At 44.7% G+C, this 17,708-nt stretch overlaps 1 long non-coding RNA gene across 1 annotated transcript; it reads left to right on the top strand.

The window, feature by feature from the left end:
- Positions 1 to 9: 9 nt before the first annotated feature.
- Positions 10 to 12,453, top strand: LOC135570473 (uncharacterized). Its single transcript, XR_010463537.1, has 2 exons — positions 10 to 84; positions 11,422 to 12,453. It is a non-coding gene; the product is annotated as an uncharacterized LOC135570473 (long non-coding RNA).
- Positions 12,454 to 17,708: the final 5,255 nt, after the last annotated feature.

Consider the following 17,708-nt stretch of genomic DNA (forward strand, 5'->3'; position numbering starts at 1 on the left):
ATTGACTCGCTTGGAGGAAGTAAAGAACGACAAAACGGACTAGTATTCTGCCAGCAGCACAAACGATGACGTCACTTTCGTACGGTAAGGAGGAAACCTTCAAAATAGAACCCCAATGAAATACACTGTAATAGACTATACATGGGACACATATTGTCTTATAGAGAGAACATGTCTACCTGTCTCAGCTAAAGTGGATGGGGAATACTCTGTAGGATCTCTACCAACCAAATACAGTGCATTAGGAAAGTATTCAGGCCCCTTGACTTTTTTCCACATTTTGTTACATTACAGCCTTATTCTAAAATGGATTAAATCGCCCCCCCTCATCAATCTACACACAATACCCCATAACGACAAAGCAAAAACACTTTTTAAAAAAATGTTTGCACATTTATAAAAAATGTCAAATGTAAATATTACATTTACATAAGTATTCAGACCCTTTGCTGTGAGACTCGAAATTGAGCTCAGGTGCATCCTGTTTTCATTGATCATCCTTTAGATGTTACTACAACTTGATTGGAGTCCACCTGTGGTAAATTCAATTGATTGGACATGATTTGGAAAGGCACACACCTGTCTATATAAGGTCCCATAGTTGACAGTGCATGTCAAAGCAAAAACCAAGCCATGAGGTTGAGGGAATTGTCAGTAGAGCGCCAAGACAGGATTGTGTCGACTGCTACACCTGGCTATCAGCGAATACCTTGTCAGGCAGCGAAACTGTTCATTCAGCCTCATTTACTGCCTTTAAAAAAACATAGCTGATATGGCTGACTTGCTTAAACAAATGTGGTTTCTACTGACGATTGAGATGTACAAACTATGGCAGTAATTTCGATTAAGACATCAATGAGTGAGCTAGGACGGACGTAGTCAATATAACTATTTGTTCAGCTCTTTTGAAATGTACAGCGACAGAATTCAGAACATGGGTCGTCGTTCTTACAGTGTTGTCCCTGTACACCAAGTCAGAACAGTAGGATAAATAAAGGGGGGATTTAAGTAGACAATGAAAGCTCTTACAATATTTGATGATAACATTTATCTAAAACAGGTTATAGGCTACATGTGCACCACCAAGTCAGAACAGTGGGCAAAATTAAGAGGGGAAAATAGACCAAATTATTAGGGTGAGGCACATGGACTACCAACAACTTACTACGTAAAATACACTTAGTATTACTTTCTTAGCTACAGTATACATGCAGCTGTTCAGGGAAGCTAGAAACCGTTATACACAGGCAGTTAGAAAAGCCAAGGCTAGCTTTTTCAAGCAGAAATTTGCTTCCTGCAACACTAACTCTAAAAAGTTCTGGGACACTGTAAAGTCCATGGAGAATAAGAACACCTCCTCCCAGCTGCCCACTGCACTGAAGATAGGAAACACTGTCACCACTGATAAATCCACCATAATTGAGAATTTCAATAAGCATTTTTCTACGGCTGGCCATGCTTTCCACCTGGCAACTCCTACCCCGGTCAACAGCACTGCACCCCCAACAGCAACTCGCCCAAGCCTTCCCCATTTCTCCTTCTCCCAAATCCATTCAGCTGAAGTTCTGAAAGAGCTGAAAAATCTGGACCCCTACAAATCAGCCGGGCTAGACAATCTGGACCCTTTCTTTCTAAAATTATCTGCCGAAATTGTTGCCACCCCTATTACTAGCCTGTTCAACCTCTCTTTCGTGTAATCTGAGATTCCCAAAGATTGGAAAGCAGCTGCGGTCATCCCCCTCTTCAAAGGGGGGACACTCTTGACCCAAACTGCTACAGACCTATATCTATCCTACCATGCCTTTCTAAGGTCTTCGAAAGCCAAGTCAACAAACAGATTACCGACCATTTCGAATCTCACCATACCTTCTCTGCTATGCAATCTGGTTTCAGAGCTGGTCATGGGTGCACCTCAGCCACGCTCAAGGTCCTAAACGATATCTTAACCGCCATCGATAAGAAACATTACTGTGCAGCCGTATTCATTGATCTGGCCAAGGCTTTCGACTCTGTCAACCACCACATCCTCATCGGCAGACTCGACAGCCTTGGTTTCTCAAATGATTGCCTCGCCTGGTTCACCAACTACTTCTCTGATAGAGTTCAGTGTGTCAAATCGGAGGGTCTGCTGTCCGGACCTCTGGCAGTCTCTATGGGGTGCCACAGGGTTCAATTCTTGGACCGACTCTCTTCTCTGTATACATCAATGAGGTCGCTCTTGCTGCTGGTGAGTCTCTGATCCACCTCTACGCAGACGACACCATTCTGTATACTTCCGGCCCTTCTTTGGACACTGTGTTAACAACCCTCCAGGCAAGCTTCAATGCCATACAACTCTCCTTCCGTGGCCTCCAATTGCTCTTAAATACAAGTAAAACTAAATGCATGCTCTTCAACCGATCGCTACCTGCACCTACCCGCCTGTCCAACATCACTACTCTGGACGGCTCTGACTTAGAATACGTGGACAACTACAAATACTTAGGTGTCTGGTTAGACTGTAAACTCTCCTTCCAGACCCATATCAAACATCTCCAATCCAAAGTTAAATCTAGAATTGGCTTCCTATTTCGCAACAAAGCATCCTTCACTCATGCTGCCAAACATACCCTTGTAAAATTGACCATCCTACCAATCCTCGACTTTGGCGATGTCATTTACAAAATAGCCTCCAATACCCTACTCAACAAATTGGATGCAGTCTATCACAGTGCAATCCGTTTTGTCACCAAAGCTCCATATACTACCCACCATTGCGACCTGTACGCTCTCGTTGGCTGGCCCTCGCTTCATACTCGTCGCCAAACCCACTGGCTCCATGTCATCTACAAGACCCTGCTAGGTAAAGTCCCCCCTTATCTCAGCTCGCTGGTCACCATAGCATCTCCCACCTGTAGCACACGCTCCAGCAGGTATATCTCTCTAGTCACCCCCAAAACCAATTCTTTCTTTGGCCGCCTCTCCTTCCAGTTCTCTGCTGCCAATGACTGGAACGAACTACAAAAATCTCTTAAATTGGAAACACTTATCTCCCTCACTAGCTTTAAGCACCAACTGTCAGAGCATCTTACAGATTACTGCACCTGTACATAGCCCACCTATAATTTAGCCCAAACAACTACCTCTTTCCCAACTGTATTTAATTTATTTATTTTGCTCCTTTGCACCCCATTATTTTTATTTCTACTTTGCACATTCTTCCATTGCAAAACTACCATTCCAGTGTTTTACTTGCTATATTGTATTTACTTTGCCACCATGGCCTTTTTTGCCTTTACCTCCCTTCTCACCTAATTTGCTCACATTGTATATAGACTTGTTTTTTTTACTGTATTATTGACTGTATGTTTGTTTTACTCCATGTGTAACTCTGTGTCGTTGTATGTGTCGAACTGCTTTGCTTTATCTTGGCCAGGTCGCAATTGTAAATGAGAACTTGTTCTCAACTTGCTTACCTGGTTAAATAAAAGTGAAATAAATAAATACATATCCTCTGGCATATTACATCATTGATGCAGCAGCATACAATACATTTTTGGACTCAGGAAGGTGGCACGGCAGTTTTTCGTGGGCAAATTTTGTCATCAAACTTTGTCATCAAAGTCTGGCATTCTCTGGATTTATGGTGCTTTCAAGACAACTGGGAAGAAAAACAAAGTCGAATCATGATGACGTCAGTGATCTTCAGGTCGTAGCTCTTGAAAGAGGCCCGAGTTCCGGATTTACAATACCGAGTTGGAAGACCATTCAAAACGTACTTTCTCAGTCGGAGCTAGTTCTTTCCCCAAGTTCCCAGTTGTCTTGAACTCACAGATTTCACAGTTCTGAGTCAACAGTTGTTTTGTGCGCAGCACAAATCATGCTTCTTTGACAGCATGGCCATTATTAAGTGCTTATAATTTTAAACTTGGAAAAGAGACCCTTAATCCCAGACTTGGAACCCCACAGCCTCTCCACTGAATAGCAGGCTAGTGATTGCTTTGCAATGCATGCAGTTAGCTACTCATTCTTTCCAAACCACTCATTGTTGAATTTGCGATTTCCAACTTGTTGTGTAATGTTCATGTCCAATGGCCGATGATCACTGATACATTTTATCTATAATTTCTCTTCATATTTCTCTTCACATGACAAGGATTAAAAAGGATTTGCCAGTAAATTGTCAACTTGATTCATGATGATGACTGCTAGCAAAAATGTTGAAATTATGATGTTGACATGATCAGTCCAATCACAGCTTCTGTAGATATAACGTGATTTGACGTAATTTTATCTGTAGCCAATTACCTTGAGCCTTCTTGGATGGGCACTTCAAATGTAACTCTATGGCATCACCCAAGGGGCTTGACTTTTCGAGCTCTACCCTTAGACTTGGCAGTGACGTAGTGTCCCAATGAGTGACAGAACACTAAGCCAATCACGACGCAACTAGAGAACAGTACCAACACCTACGCTCCGTATTTTCCGCTGGCTGCCCCACCACCACAGAAAGCACTGAGCTAGGCTGAATCACCTGCATTTTGGAGCTGCCTTTCTCAAGAAATAAAAAAATAGACCATATTTGTATGCGACTTTATTAGCTAAATCATTATTATTATTTTTACACTGTTTGTAAACTGATATGTGACATGTATTAATGCCGTAATAACATGCAAAAAATGCAAGCCCCCCCCCCCAAAAAAAAATATACGCTTCCATTCAAAAGTTTGGGGTCACTTAGAAATGTTCTTGTTTTTGAAAGAAAATAAAAACCTTTGTCTTTGAAAGAAAATAAAATAAACCCTTTTGCAATTATGTTAGCACAGCTGAACTGTTGTCCTGATTAAAGAAGCAATAAAACTGGCCTTCTTTAGACTAGTTCAGTATCTGGAGCATCAGCATTTGTGGGTTTGATTACAGGCTCAAAATGGCCAGAAGTTTATTCTGAAACTCGTCAGTCAGTCAGTGAAATTTGGTGGAGGATCAGTGATGATCTGGGGGTGCTTCAGCAAGGCTGGAATCAGGCAGATTTGTCTTTATGAACGACGCATGAATCAAGGCACGTACAAGGTTGTCCTCCAACTCAGAGGATTGTTTTTTCCAGCTGGACAATGCTCCATGCCACACAGCCAGGTCAATCAAGATGTGGATGGAGGACCACCAGATCAAGACCCTGTCATGGTCAGCCCAATCTCCAGACCTGAACACCATTGAAAACCTCTGGAATGTGATCAAGAGGAAGATGTATCGTCACAAGCCATCAAACAAAGCCGAGCTGCTTGAATATTTGCGCCAGGAGTGGCATAAAGTCACCCAACATCAATGTGAAAGACTGGTGGAGAGCAGGCCAGGACGCATGAAAGCTGGGATTGAAAATCAGGGTTATTCCACCAAATATTGATTTCTGAACTCTTCCTAAGTTAAAACATTAGTATTGTGTTTTTTTAAATGAATATGAACTTATTTTCTTTGCATTATTCGAGGTCTGACAACAGTGCATATTTTTTGTTATTTTGACCAGTTGTAATTTTCTGCAAATATATTCTCTAAATGACAATATTTCTATTTAGAATTTGGGAGGAATGTTGTCAGTAGTTTATAGAATAAAACAACAAATGTCATTTTACCCAAACACATACCTATAAATAGTAAAACAAGAGAAAATTATAATTTTGCAGTGGTCTCTTAATTTTTTTCCAGAGCTGTATATATAGATTTTTTTAGCTCAATGTGGGGCCCTGCCCCACCTGCCCTGGACGACGGGTTCCCACTGGTCGAGTCACAGATCTGGGAAAGGGTATCAAAACATTGTGTTGTACATATCCAGCAGCACTTCGTTCTCCAGCCCCTCCATAGACCCCAATGTAATAGACTGTTTGTGAGATACATTTTAGCTTGTAGAGAAAACTTTTCTACCTGTTTCAAGCTAAAGTGGGGTGGAAAATACTCATTAGGGTCTCTACTAACGAAAAATGGTTTGTTTTGGAGGTGGACTGTGTAGTACATACCCAGCAGCATTTCTTTCTCCACCCATTATAGTCTATTACAGTGTATTGCATTGGGGTATATGGAGGGGGTGGAGAATGAAGTGCTGCTGGGTATGGAATACACAGTCCCCGTCCAAAACGAACCATATTTAGTTAGTAGAGACAACACTGAATATTTTCCACCCTATTTTAGCTGAGACAGGTAGACAAGTTGTCTCTCTACAAGCCAATAAGTATCCCATATAACGTGTATTGCATTGCAGTGAATGGAGTGGGTGGAGTAAGGAGTCCCCAACACTCTGTATTAAACCTGCTGCCCAGCACAAGAGACCCATCCATTCCATTTTTGCAGACTCGATTGAGTAATTCAAATAACACAAATAATTATTTGTGTTGTCGCATGAGGGTGGTTTTGCCTAAACTGTTGTTCTGATTCACTGTTACTGTGTGGATTGACTTTACATTTACATGCATTACTTTACATACGTAGTGCAAAAGCTATCCTTGTGACAATCTTGAATAGGGTTATGTGTCATTCAATATGCTTTCAAGTCTAGTGGGTAGAACCAGAAAGCCATAGACCGATTCTAAACCGGAAAGGCGTAGACCGATCTACCCTATGCGGTTTTTGTGTGACAAGCCTCTGCTTTGGCAACAGCTTCGAATATGTCCTTGACAACTAGAACTGCCTACTGATAGGCTACTGGTAGGCCTGAAAGTTGCAGGCAAAAAGGCATACTTATCCGGCACATACTAGAAGCTACTTTATAGCGCACACCTTTCTTACCCAGGGGGGATGTGAGCAGTTGTTTTCAGAGCAAACAAGACTGGGAACAGCTGCCGCTATGCTTAGGGATGTATGACACATGATCTTTTATAAAAATGTGTTATTTCACTTAGGCCTGCTTTGCTCTATGCAGAATAGAATAGCATAAAATTGGAATAGGAATATAATAAAACTGTGTTGTTTATTGATTGTTCATTAAACCCAAGTATTGGACGATTTTAGATTTTTTTTAACCATGTAAAAATAGCTTTGAATATTTTATCAACACTGATTATGAAAAAACATTCATTGAGTTTCAACTGTAGAATTCTGAAAAACAGATATCATGCCATCATGTGGCAAAGCAGTAGAACTGCATGCGTTTAGAAGGTGGTGACGTGTGCCATGCGATGTTGGTTAGCCGAGTAGTAGGCCTGCTTACCTTATACGCTCAGTGAACCTCATAGTACAACATAAACAATACATATGATCTACAAGATTAGAGACATAAGACAAGACATTTAACCTTCAACAGAATAATTTCAAGTTTATTTCATTTTTTATAATATAAGAATACAAAATATATATTTTTCTCTGAATTGTCATAGTCATTATCATAAATACTAATAAGAATACATCATACACTGTCACGGCCGTCAAAGGAAGTAGACCAAAGCACAGCGTGGTGAGCGTACATATTCCTTTTATTTAGGATGACGCCGACAAAAACAATAAACAATACAAAAAACAACCGTGAAGCTTAAGGCTAAAGTGCCACAAACAAAGACAACTTCCCACAAATAAAGGAGGGAAATGGCTACCTAAGTATGGTTCCCAATCAGAGACAACAATAGACAGCTGTCCCTGATTGAGAACCATACCCAGCCAAAACATAGAAATACAAAATCATAGAATGCCCACCCCACATCACACCCTGACCTAATGCTCAGGAAGGAGACACGTTCTGTCTTTGAATGTACTTTGGTGTGAAACGTGCAAATCAATCCCAGAACAACAGCAAAGGACATGGTGAAGATGCTGGAGGAAACAGGTACAAAAGTTTCCACAGTAAAATGAGTCCTATATCGACATAACCTAAAAGGCCGCTCAGCAAGGTAGAAGCTACTGCTGCGGTTTGCAACTGCACATGGGGACAAAGATCATCATTTTTGAAGAAATATCCTCTGGTCTGATGAAAAAAAAATAGAACTGTTTGGCCATAATGACCATTGTTATGTTTGGAGGAAAAAGGGGGAGGCTTGCAAGCCCGAAGAACACCATCTCAACCGTGAAGCATGAGGGTGGCAACATCATGTTGTGGGGGTGCTTTGTTGCAGGAGGGACTGGTGCACTTCACAAAATAGATGGCATCATGAGGTAGGAAAATTATATGGATATACTGAAGCAACATCTCAAGACATCAGTCGGGAAGTTAAAGCTTGGTCGCAAATGGGTCTTCCAAATGGACAATGACCCCAAGCATACTTCCAAAGTTGTGGCAAAATGGCTTAAAGACAACAAAGTCAAGGGATTGGAGTGGCTATCACAAAACCCTGACCTCAATCCAATAGAACATTTCTGGGAAGAACTGAAAAAGCGTGTGCAAGCAAGGAGGCCAACAAACCTGACTCAGTTACACCAGCTCTGTCAGGAGGAATGGGCCAAAATTCCCCCAACTTATTGTGGGAAGCTTGTGGAAGGCTACCCGAAACGTTTGACCCAAGTTAAACAATTTAAAGGCAATGCTATGAAATACTAATTGAGTGTATGTAAACGTCTGACCCACGGGAAATATGATGAAAGAAATATAAGCTGAATTAAATCATTCTCTCTACTGTTATTCCGACATTTCACATTCTTAAAATAAAGTGGTGATCCTAACTGACCTAAAACAGGGAATTTTTACTAGGATTAAATGTCAGGAATTGTGATAAACTGAGTATAAATGTATTTGGCTAAGGTGTATGTAAACTTCCTATTTCAACTGTATGTATTTCATTGAGCATATTTATAAGAACTACAGAGAGAGAGAAAAAGAGAGAGCGAGGGAAAGAGAGAGAGAAAGAGAGAGGGAACACAGAGGAAGAGATAGGAAGTCAGGTGTCTCTATACCGCTCGATTTTCTGGTACACAGAAAATACCCGAGCTCTGAAGCAAGCTTCCAGAAAATTGGAACGGAAATGGCGCCACACCAAACTGGAAGTCTTCCGACTAGCTTGGAAAGACGGTACCGTACAGTACCGAAGAGCCCTTACTGCTGCTCGATCATCCTATTTTTCTAACTTAATTGAGGAAAATAAGAACAATCCGAAATTCCTTTTTGATACTGTCGCAAAGCTAACTAAAAAGCAGCATTCCCCAAGAGAGGATGACTTTCACTTTAGCAGTGATAAATTCATGAACTTTTTTGAGGAAAAGTTTATGATCATTAGAAAGCAAATTACGAACTCCTCTTTAAACCTGCGTATTCCTCCAAACCTCAGTTGTCCTGAGTCTGCACAACTCTGCCAGGACCTAGGACAAGAGAGACGCTCAAGTGTTTTAGTACTATATCTCTTGACACAATGATGAAAATAATCGTGGCCTCTAAACCTTCAAGCTGCATACTGGACCCTATTCCAACTAAACTACTGAAAGAGCTGCTTCCTGTGCTTGGCCCTCCTATGTTGAACATAATAAACGGCTCTCTATCCACCGGATGTGTGCCAAACTCACTAAAAGTGGCAGTAATAAAGCCTCTCTTGAAAAAGCCAAAACTATCGGCCTATATCGAATCTTCCATTCCTCTCAAAGATTTTAGAAAAGGCTGTTGCGCAGCAACTCACTGCCTTCCTGAAGACAAACAATGTATACGAAATGCTTCAGTCTGGTTTTAGACCCCATCATAGCACTGAGACGGCACTTGTGAAGGTGATAAATGACATTTTAATGGCATCGGACCGAGGCTCTGCATCTGTCCTCGTGCTCCTAGACCTTAGTGCTGCTTTTGATACCATCGATCACCACATTCTTTTGGAGAGATTGGAAACCCAAATTGGTCTACACGGACATGTTCTGGCCTGGTTTAGATTTTATCTGTCGGAAAGATATCAGTTTGTCTCTGTGAATGGTTTGTCCTCTGACAAATCAACTGTAAATTTCGGTGTTCCTCAAGGTTCCGTTTTAGGACCACTATTGTTTTCACTATATATTTTACCTCTTGGGGATGTTATTCGAAAACATAATGTTAACTTTCACTGCTATGCGGATGACACACAGCTGTACATTTCAATGAAACATGGTGAAGCCCCAAAATTGCCCTCGCTAGAAGCATGTGTTTCAGACATAAGGAAGTGGATGGCTGCAAACTTTCTACTATTAAACTCGGACAAAACAGAGATGCTTGTTCTAGGTCCCAAGAAACAAAGAGATCTTCTGTTGAATCTGACAATTAATCTTAATGGTTGTACAGTCGTCTCAAATAAAACTGTGAAGGACCTCGGCGTTACTCTGGACCCCGATCTCTCTTTTGAAGAACATATCAAGACCATTTCAAGGACAGCTTTTTTCCATCTACGTAACATTGCAAAAATCAGAAACTTTCTGTCCAAAAATGATGCAGAAAAATTCATCCATGCTTTTGTCACTTCTAGGTTAGACTACTGCAATGCTCTACTTTCCGGCTACCCGGATAAAGCACTAAATAAACTTCAGTTAGTGCTAAATACGGCTGCTAGAATCCTGACTAGAACCAAAAAAATTGATCATATTACTCCAGTGCTAGCCTCTCTACACTGGCTTCCTGTCAAAGCAAGGGCTAATTTCAAGGTTTTACTGCTAACATACAAAGCATTATACATGGGCTTGCTCCTACCTATCTCTCTGATTTGGTCCTGCCGTACATACCTACACGTACGCTACGGTCACAAGACACAGGCCTCCTAATTGTCCCTAGAATTTCTAAGCAAACAGCTGGAGGCAGGGCTTTCTCCTATAGAGCGCAATTTTTATGGAACGGTCTGCCTACCCATGTCAGAGACGCAAACTCGGTCTCAACCTTTAAGTCTTTACTGAAGACTCGTCTCTTCAGTGGGTCATATGATTGAGTGTAGTCTGGCCCAGGAGTGGGAAGGTGAATGGAAAGGCTCTGGAGCAACGAACCGCCCTTGCTGTCTCTGCCTGGCCGGTTCCCCTCTTTCCACTGGGATTCTCTGCCTCTAACCCTATTACAGGGGCTGAGTCACTGGCTTACTGGGGCTCTCTCATGCCGTCCCTGGAGGGGGTGCGTCACCTGAGTAGGTTGATTCACTGTTGTGGTCATCCTGTCTGGGTAGACGCCCCCCCCCCCCCCCCCTTCGGTTGTGCCGTTACGGAGATCTTTGTGGGCTATACTCAGCCTTGTCTCAGGATGGTAAGTTGGTGGTTGAAGATATCCCTCTAGTGGTGTGGGGGCTGTGCTTTGGCAAAGTGGGTGGGGTTATATCCTTCCTGTTTGGCCCTGTCCGGGGGTGTCCTCGGATGGGGCCACAGTGTCTCCTGACCCCTCCTGTCTCAGCCTCCAGTATTTATGCTGCAGTAGTGTATGTGTCGGGGGGCTAGGGTCAGTTTGTTATATCTGGAGTACTTCTCCTGTCCTATTCGGTGTCCTGTGTGAATCTAAGTGTGCGTTCTCTAATTCTCTCCTTCTCTCTTTCTTTCTCTCTCTCGGAGGACCTGAGCCCTAGGACCATGCCCCAGGACTACCTGACATGATGACTCCTTGCTGTCCCCAGTCCATCTGGCCATGCTGCTGCTCCAGTTTCAACTGGCCTGAGCCCTAGGACCATGTCCCAGGACTACCTGACATGATGACTCCTTGCTGTCCCCAGTCCACCTGGCCATGCTGCTGCTCCAGTTTCAACTGTTCTGCCTTACTATTATTCGACCATGCTGGTCATTTATGAACATTTGAACATCTTGGCCATGTTCTGTTATAATCTCCACCCGGCACAGCCAGAAGAGGACTGGCCACCCCACATATGCTCTCTCTAATTCTCTCTTTCTTTCTCTCTCTCGGAGGACCTGAGCCCTAGGACCATGCCCCAGGACTACCTGACATGATGACTCCTTGCTGTCCCCAGTCCACCTGGCCGTGCTGCTGCTCCAGTTTCAACTGTTCTGCCTTACTATTATTCGACCATGCTGGTCATTTATGAACATTTGAACATCTTGGCCATGTTCTGTTATAATCTCCACCCGGCACAGCCAGAAGAGGACTGGCCACCCCACATAGCCTGGTTCCTCTCTAGGTTTCTTCCTAGGTTTTGGCCTTTCTAGGGAGTTTTTCCTAGCCACCGTGCTTCTACACCTGCATTGCTTGCTGTTTGTGGTTTTAGGCTGGGTTTCTGTACAGCACTTTGAGATATCAGCTGATGTACGAAGGGCTATATAAATACATTTGATATGATTTGATTTGATTTGAGATGGACGTATATTATTTTTAGGACAAGCAAGGGTCTTGCCACCATTATAATCTAACTGAAAGCAGATATGGGCGTTATTGGGCGTGAACAAGCAGGAAGCCTGAACTAAAAAGATAATGGTGGCAGGAGAATTAGGGGAAGTATGTTTATTTGCATATGGGTTGGACCCATATGCTATATGTGGATAAATACAGGAGCCGGGGCTCTGGGAAGAGTGTGAGGCTCTGGGAAGAGTTCCGGCTTGCTATACTTTGTATTAAAAGCCTATTTGATTTCACAAGTTCTTGTAAGTGTTATATTTGAACCGATTTTCCACGACAAACTCAATGAAGACACAACTTTGTAGCTAAATTAAATTCAGTAGAAAAAATGCGGACTGATGTTGTCTCTTAACTGCGGGGTTGTCTTCTCACCAAGTTGTAACTATTTCGAATGAATGAGTAGTGGCAACCTCAACTTCCTGGATTTAGCAAAACTAGGTCAACAGAATAGGAAAGTGCACTTTTAGAAATGACTCCCTTTTTAAAAAATCTGTTAATATTTTTTAATATGTTTAATATGTTAACATGTAAAATTTTTTAGTTGTGTGGAATGTGTTTTGTTGGTTGATTGAAAAACAAGAAAACTTAAGAAAACTTTCAATTGAAAAAAAATAAATGACTCCCTTGAAGGAGGAAGTAAACACGAGCAAACGGACTTCACCATTCCACCAATGCAGATTTGCCACCAATGCTCCATATTGGACATATCACTGCACTCTACTCTGGAAACTGGTCCTCTCTGTATACCCAAAACCTGCGGGCTCTCCTTCACCGCAGCCAATGTGAGTAAAACATTTAAATGTGTTAACCCTCGCAAGGCTGCCGGCCCAGACGGCATCCCTAGCCGCGTCCTCAGAGCATGTGCAGACCAGCTGGCTGAGGTGTTTACGGACATATTCAATCAATCCCTATACCAGTCTGCTGTTCCCACATGCTTCAAGAGGGCCACCATGGTTCCTGTTCCCAAGAAAGCTAAAGTAACTGAGCTAAATGACTATCGCCCCCGTAGCACTCACTTCCGTCATCATGAAGTGCTTTGAGAGACTAGTCAAGGATCATATCACCTCCACCCTACCTGACACCCTAGACCCACTCCAATTTGCATACCGCCCCAATATGTCCACAAACGAAGCAATCGCAATCACACTGCCCTAACCCATCTGGACAAGAGGAATTCCTATGTAAGAATGCTGTTCATCGACTACAGCTCAGCATTTAACATCATAGTACCCTCAACTCGTCATTAAGCTCGAGACCCTGGGTCTCGACCCCGCCCTGTGCAACTGGCTCCTGGACATTCTGATGGGCCGCCCCCAGGTGTTGAGGGAAGGAAACAACATCTCCACCCCGTTGACCCTCAACACTGGGGCCCCAGGAGGGTGCTTTCTCAGCCCTCTTCCCACATGCTTCATGTGGACAGCGCCTCTTCAACCTCAGGAGGCTGAAGAAATTTGGCTTGTCACAAAAAACACTAAAACTTTTACAGATGCACAATCGAGCATCCTGTCGGGCTGTATCAGGCAGAGACAGCAAGGGTGGTTTGTTGCTCCAGAGCCTTTCCATTCACCTTCACACTCCTGGGCCAGACTACACTCAATCATATGACCCACTGAGGAGATGAGTCTTCAGTAAAGACTTAAAGGTTGAGACCAAGTCTGCGTCTCTCACATGGGTAGGCAGACCATTCCATAAAAATGGAGCTCTATAGGAGAAAGCCCTGCTGTGTCTAGGGACAGTAAGGAGGCCTGCGTCTTGTGACCGTAGCGTTCGTGTAGGTATGTATGGCAGGTCCAAATCAGAAAGATAGGTGGGAGTAAGCCCATGTAATGCTTTGTAGGTTAGCAGTAAAACCTTGAAATCAGCCCTTGCCTTAACAGGAAGCAAGTGTAGGGAGGCTAGCACTGGAGTAATATGATCACTTTTTTTGGTTCTAGTTAGGATTCTAGCAGCTGTATTTAGCACTAACTGAAGTTTATTTAGTGCTTTATCCAGGTAGCCAGAAAGTAAAGCATTGCAGTAGTCTAACCTAGAAGTAACAAAAGCATGGATGAATTTTTCTGCATCCTTTTTGGACAGAAAGTTTCTGATATTTGCAATGTTACGTAGATGGAGAAAAGCTGTCCTTGAAACAGTCTTGATATGTTCGTCAAAAGAGAGATCAGGGTCCAGAGTAACGCCGAGGTCCTTCACAGTTTTATTTGAGACGACTGTACAACCATCAAGATTAATTGTCAGATTCAACAGAAGATATCTTTATTCCTTGGGACCTAAAACAAGCATCTCTGTTTTGTCCGAGTTTAAAAGTAGAACGTTTGCAGCCATCCACTTCCTTATGTCTGAAACACAGGCTTATAGCGAGGGCAATTTTGGGGCTTCACCATGTTTCATTGAAATGTACAGCTGTGTGTCATTAAAGTTAACATTAAATTCTCGAATGACATCCCCAAGATATATAGTGAAAACAATAGTGGTCCTAAAACGGAACCTTGAGGAACACTGACATTTACAGTTGATTTGTCAGAGGACAAACCATTCACAGAGGACAAACCATTCACAGAGACAATGTCACAAACCTTGCCGAAGATGGTGCCTCTTCCTGTTCGGGCAGTGCTCGGCGGTCGTCGTCGCCTGCCTATTAGCTACCATCGATTCCCTTTCCGTTTGTTTTGGGTTATTGGGTAATTGGGTACACCTGTTTTGTATTAGAGTTTTGTTTGTAGGGTATTTAAGGGCACTAGGCCCGCTGGGTATTTGTGCGGGCTTGTTTGTGTTACTCTGTGTTTGATGGTGTGAGTTATTCGTGTATTTATTCTCCGGACTATTTTGTCCTGTTGTTTGGACTGGCAACTTATATACGCCCTGTGTGTTGGCGTGACTGTTTTGTTGCGCTGGGGAATACATTTGAAAGAAAGACTGAACCCTGCTCTCTGCGCCTGATTCCACCCACCACTCCTAGTTGATCGTAACAGAAGCCCGCACCTTCAGAAATGGAATCAGCAGGAGCAGCGACCACCCCTCTCCCCACTATGGAGGAGCGCATCCATCACCACACAGCTGTCCTCCATCGGATTGGTACCGCGATGGACCAGATGATGGAGAGGATGGAACGATGGGAGAGGAGTGGTCTACCGACGTCTACCCCAGCTCCCCACTGCCGACACCACCTACTCCACCTACGTCGTCCTCTGGGTCTGGCGCACTGCGTCTCTCTACCCCGAGGGAGTACGATGGAGCGGCGGCTGGGTGCCAGGGATTTTTGCTCCAACTAGAGCTCTACCTGACTACCATGCATCCGGCTCCCTCGGGTGAGGAGAGTGTGAGCCTCCTCGTCTCCTGGGGGCCCTGGACTGGGCTAACGCGGTCTGGAACAGTCCAGACTCGGCTCGGGACAACTACCTGGAGTTCACCCGCCGTTTCCGAGCTGTGTTCGATCATCCACCAGAGGGTAAAGCGGCGGGTGAGCGACTGTTCCACCTCAGACAGGAGACGAGGAGCGCACAGGACTTCGCGTTGGAGTTTAGGACCCTAGCTGCTGGTGCTGGGTGGAATGACAGGGCCCTGATGGACCATTACCGGTGTAGTCTCCGGGAGGACGTCCGCCGGGAGCTAGCTTGCAGGGACACAACTCTCTCCCTGGATGAATTAATACACATGTCTATTCGATTGGACAACCTGCTAGCTGCCCGCGGGCGTTCAGAAGGGGTCCTGTTAATTCCACCTTCCAGCTCTCCCACTCCCACTCCGATGGAGTTGGGAGGAGCTGGATCTAGGGGGATCAGAGGGGGCTCCTCCTGCTCCTATTGTGGACGGAGAGGACACACTTCGGACCGGTGTTGGAGGAGTCCCTCTGGGAGTCGAAAGGGTAGGCGGAACACTCCTCGGCCACCCCAGGTGAGTAAGCACCAAACTCACCCAGAGCTCCCTGTTGGTCACATGTTTTTGTAAAAAAAAAATCCTGCGTTTCTCCCCTCTCTTCAGCATAAGGCGCTAGTCGATTCAGGCGCAGCTGGGAGTTTTATGGATCGTGGACTCGCCCGTAAATTGGGTATTCCGTTAGTGCAGATAGACCCACCTGTCCCTGTGCACTCCTTAGATAGCCGACCGTTAGGGTCAGGGCTGGTCAGAGAGGCCACGATTCCGCTGGACATGGTAACGCAGGGGAATCATAGGGAGAGGATCAGTTTCTACCTTATTGATTCACCTGGGTTTCCGGTGGTGTTGGGGGTTCCCTGGCTGGCTATTCACAATCCCCATATTTCCTGGAAACAGGGGGCTCTTAAGGGGTGGTCAGACGAGTGTTCAGAGAGGTGAATAGGAGTTTCCATCGGTGCCACAACGGTGGAGAGTCCAGACCAGGTTTCCACCGTGCGCATTCCCCCAGAATATGCCGATTTGGCTATCGCTTTTAGTAAGAAGAGGGTGACCAAATTACCACCCCATCGACGGTGGGATTGCGTGATAAACCTCCAGGAGAACGCTGCACTTCCCCAGAGTCATGTGTACCCGCTGTCACAGGAGGAGACGCTGGCTATGGAAACATATGTCACGGAAGCTCTGAGACAGGGGTACATTCGGCCCTCCATGTCACCCGTCTCCTCGAGTTTCTTTTTTGTGTGGAAAAAGGAGGGAGGTCTGCGTCCGTGCATTGATTATCGAGGTCTCAATTCGATCACAGTGGGTTTTAGTTATCCGCTACCTCTCATCGCTACGGCGGTGGAATCATTCCACGGAGCGCGTTTCTTCACAAAACTGGACCTCAGGAGCGCGTATAATCTGGTGCGTATTCGGGGAGGAGACGAGTGGAAAACAGCGTTTAGTACCACATCAGGCCACTATGAGTACCTCGTCATGCCGTTTGGGTTGAAGAATTCTCCAGCCGTCTTCCAATCCTTTGTAGATGAGATTCTCAGGGACTTGCACGGGCAGGGTGTGGTAGTCTATATTGATGACATCTTGATTTTTTCTACCACACGCGCCGCGCATGTTTCCCTGGTGCGCAGGGTTCTTGGGCGACTGCTGGAGCATGACCTATACGTCAAGGCTGAGAAATGTGTGTTCTCCAAACCAGCCGTTTCCTTCCTGGGTTATCGCATTTCCAACTCGGGGATGATGATGGAGTGTGATCGCGTTAACGCCGTGCGTAATTGGCCGACTCCGACCACGGTAAAGGAGGTGCAGCGGTTTTTAGGGTTTGCCAATTACTACCGGAGGTTTATCCGGGGTTTTGGCCAAGTAGCGGCGCCCATTACCTCACTGCTGAAGGGGGGGCCGGTGCGTTTGCGGTGGTCAGCAGAGGCTGATGGAGCCTTCAACCAGTTGAAGGCACTGTTCACTGGGGCTCCCGTGTTGGCGCATCCGGACCCTTCGTTAGCATTCATAGTGGAGGTGGATGCGTCCGAGGCTGGGGTTGGAGCCGTGCTGTCTCAGCGCTCGGGCACGCCACCGAAGTTCCGTCCCTGCGCTTTCTTTTCTAAGAAGCTGGGTCCGGCGGAGC

This window comes from Oncorhynchus nerka, unplaced genomic scaffold (assembly GCF_034236695.1).
Source record: "Oncorhynchus nerka isolate Pitt River unplaced genomic scaffold, Oner_Uvic_2.0 unplaced_scaffold_19___fragment_2___debris, whole genome shotgun sequence".
NCBI lineage: Eukaryota > Metazoa > Chordata > Actinopteri > Salmoniformes > Salmonidae > Oncorhynchus > Oncorhynchus nerka.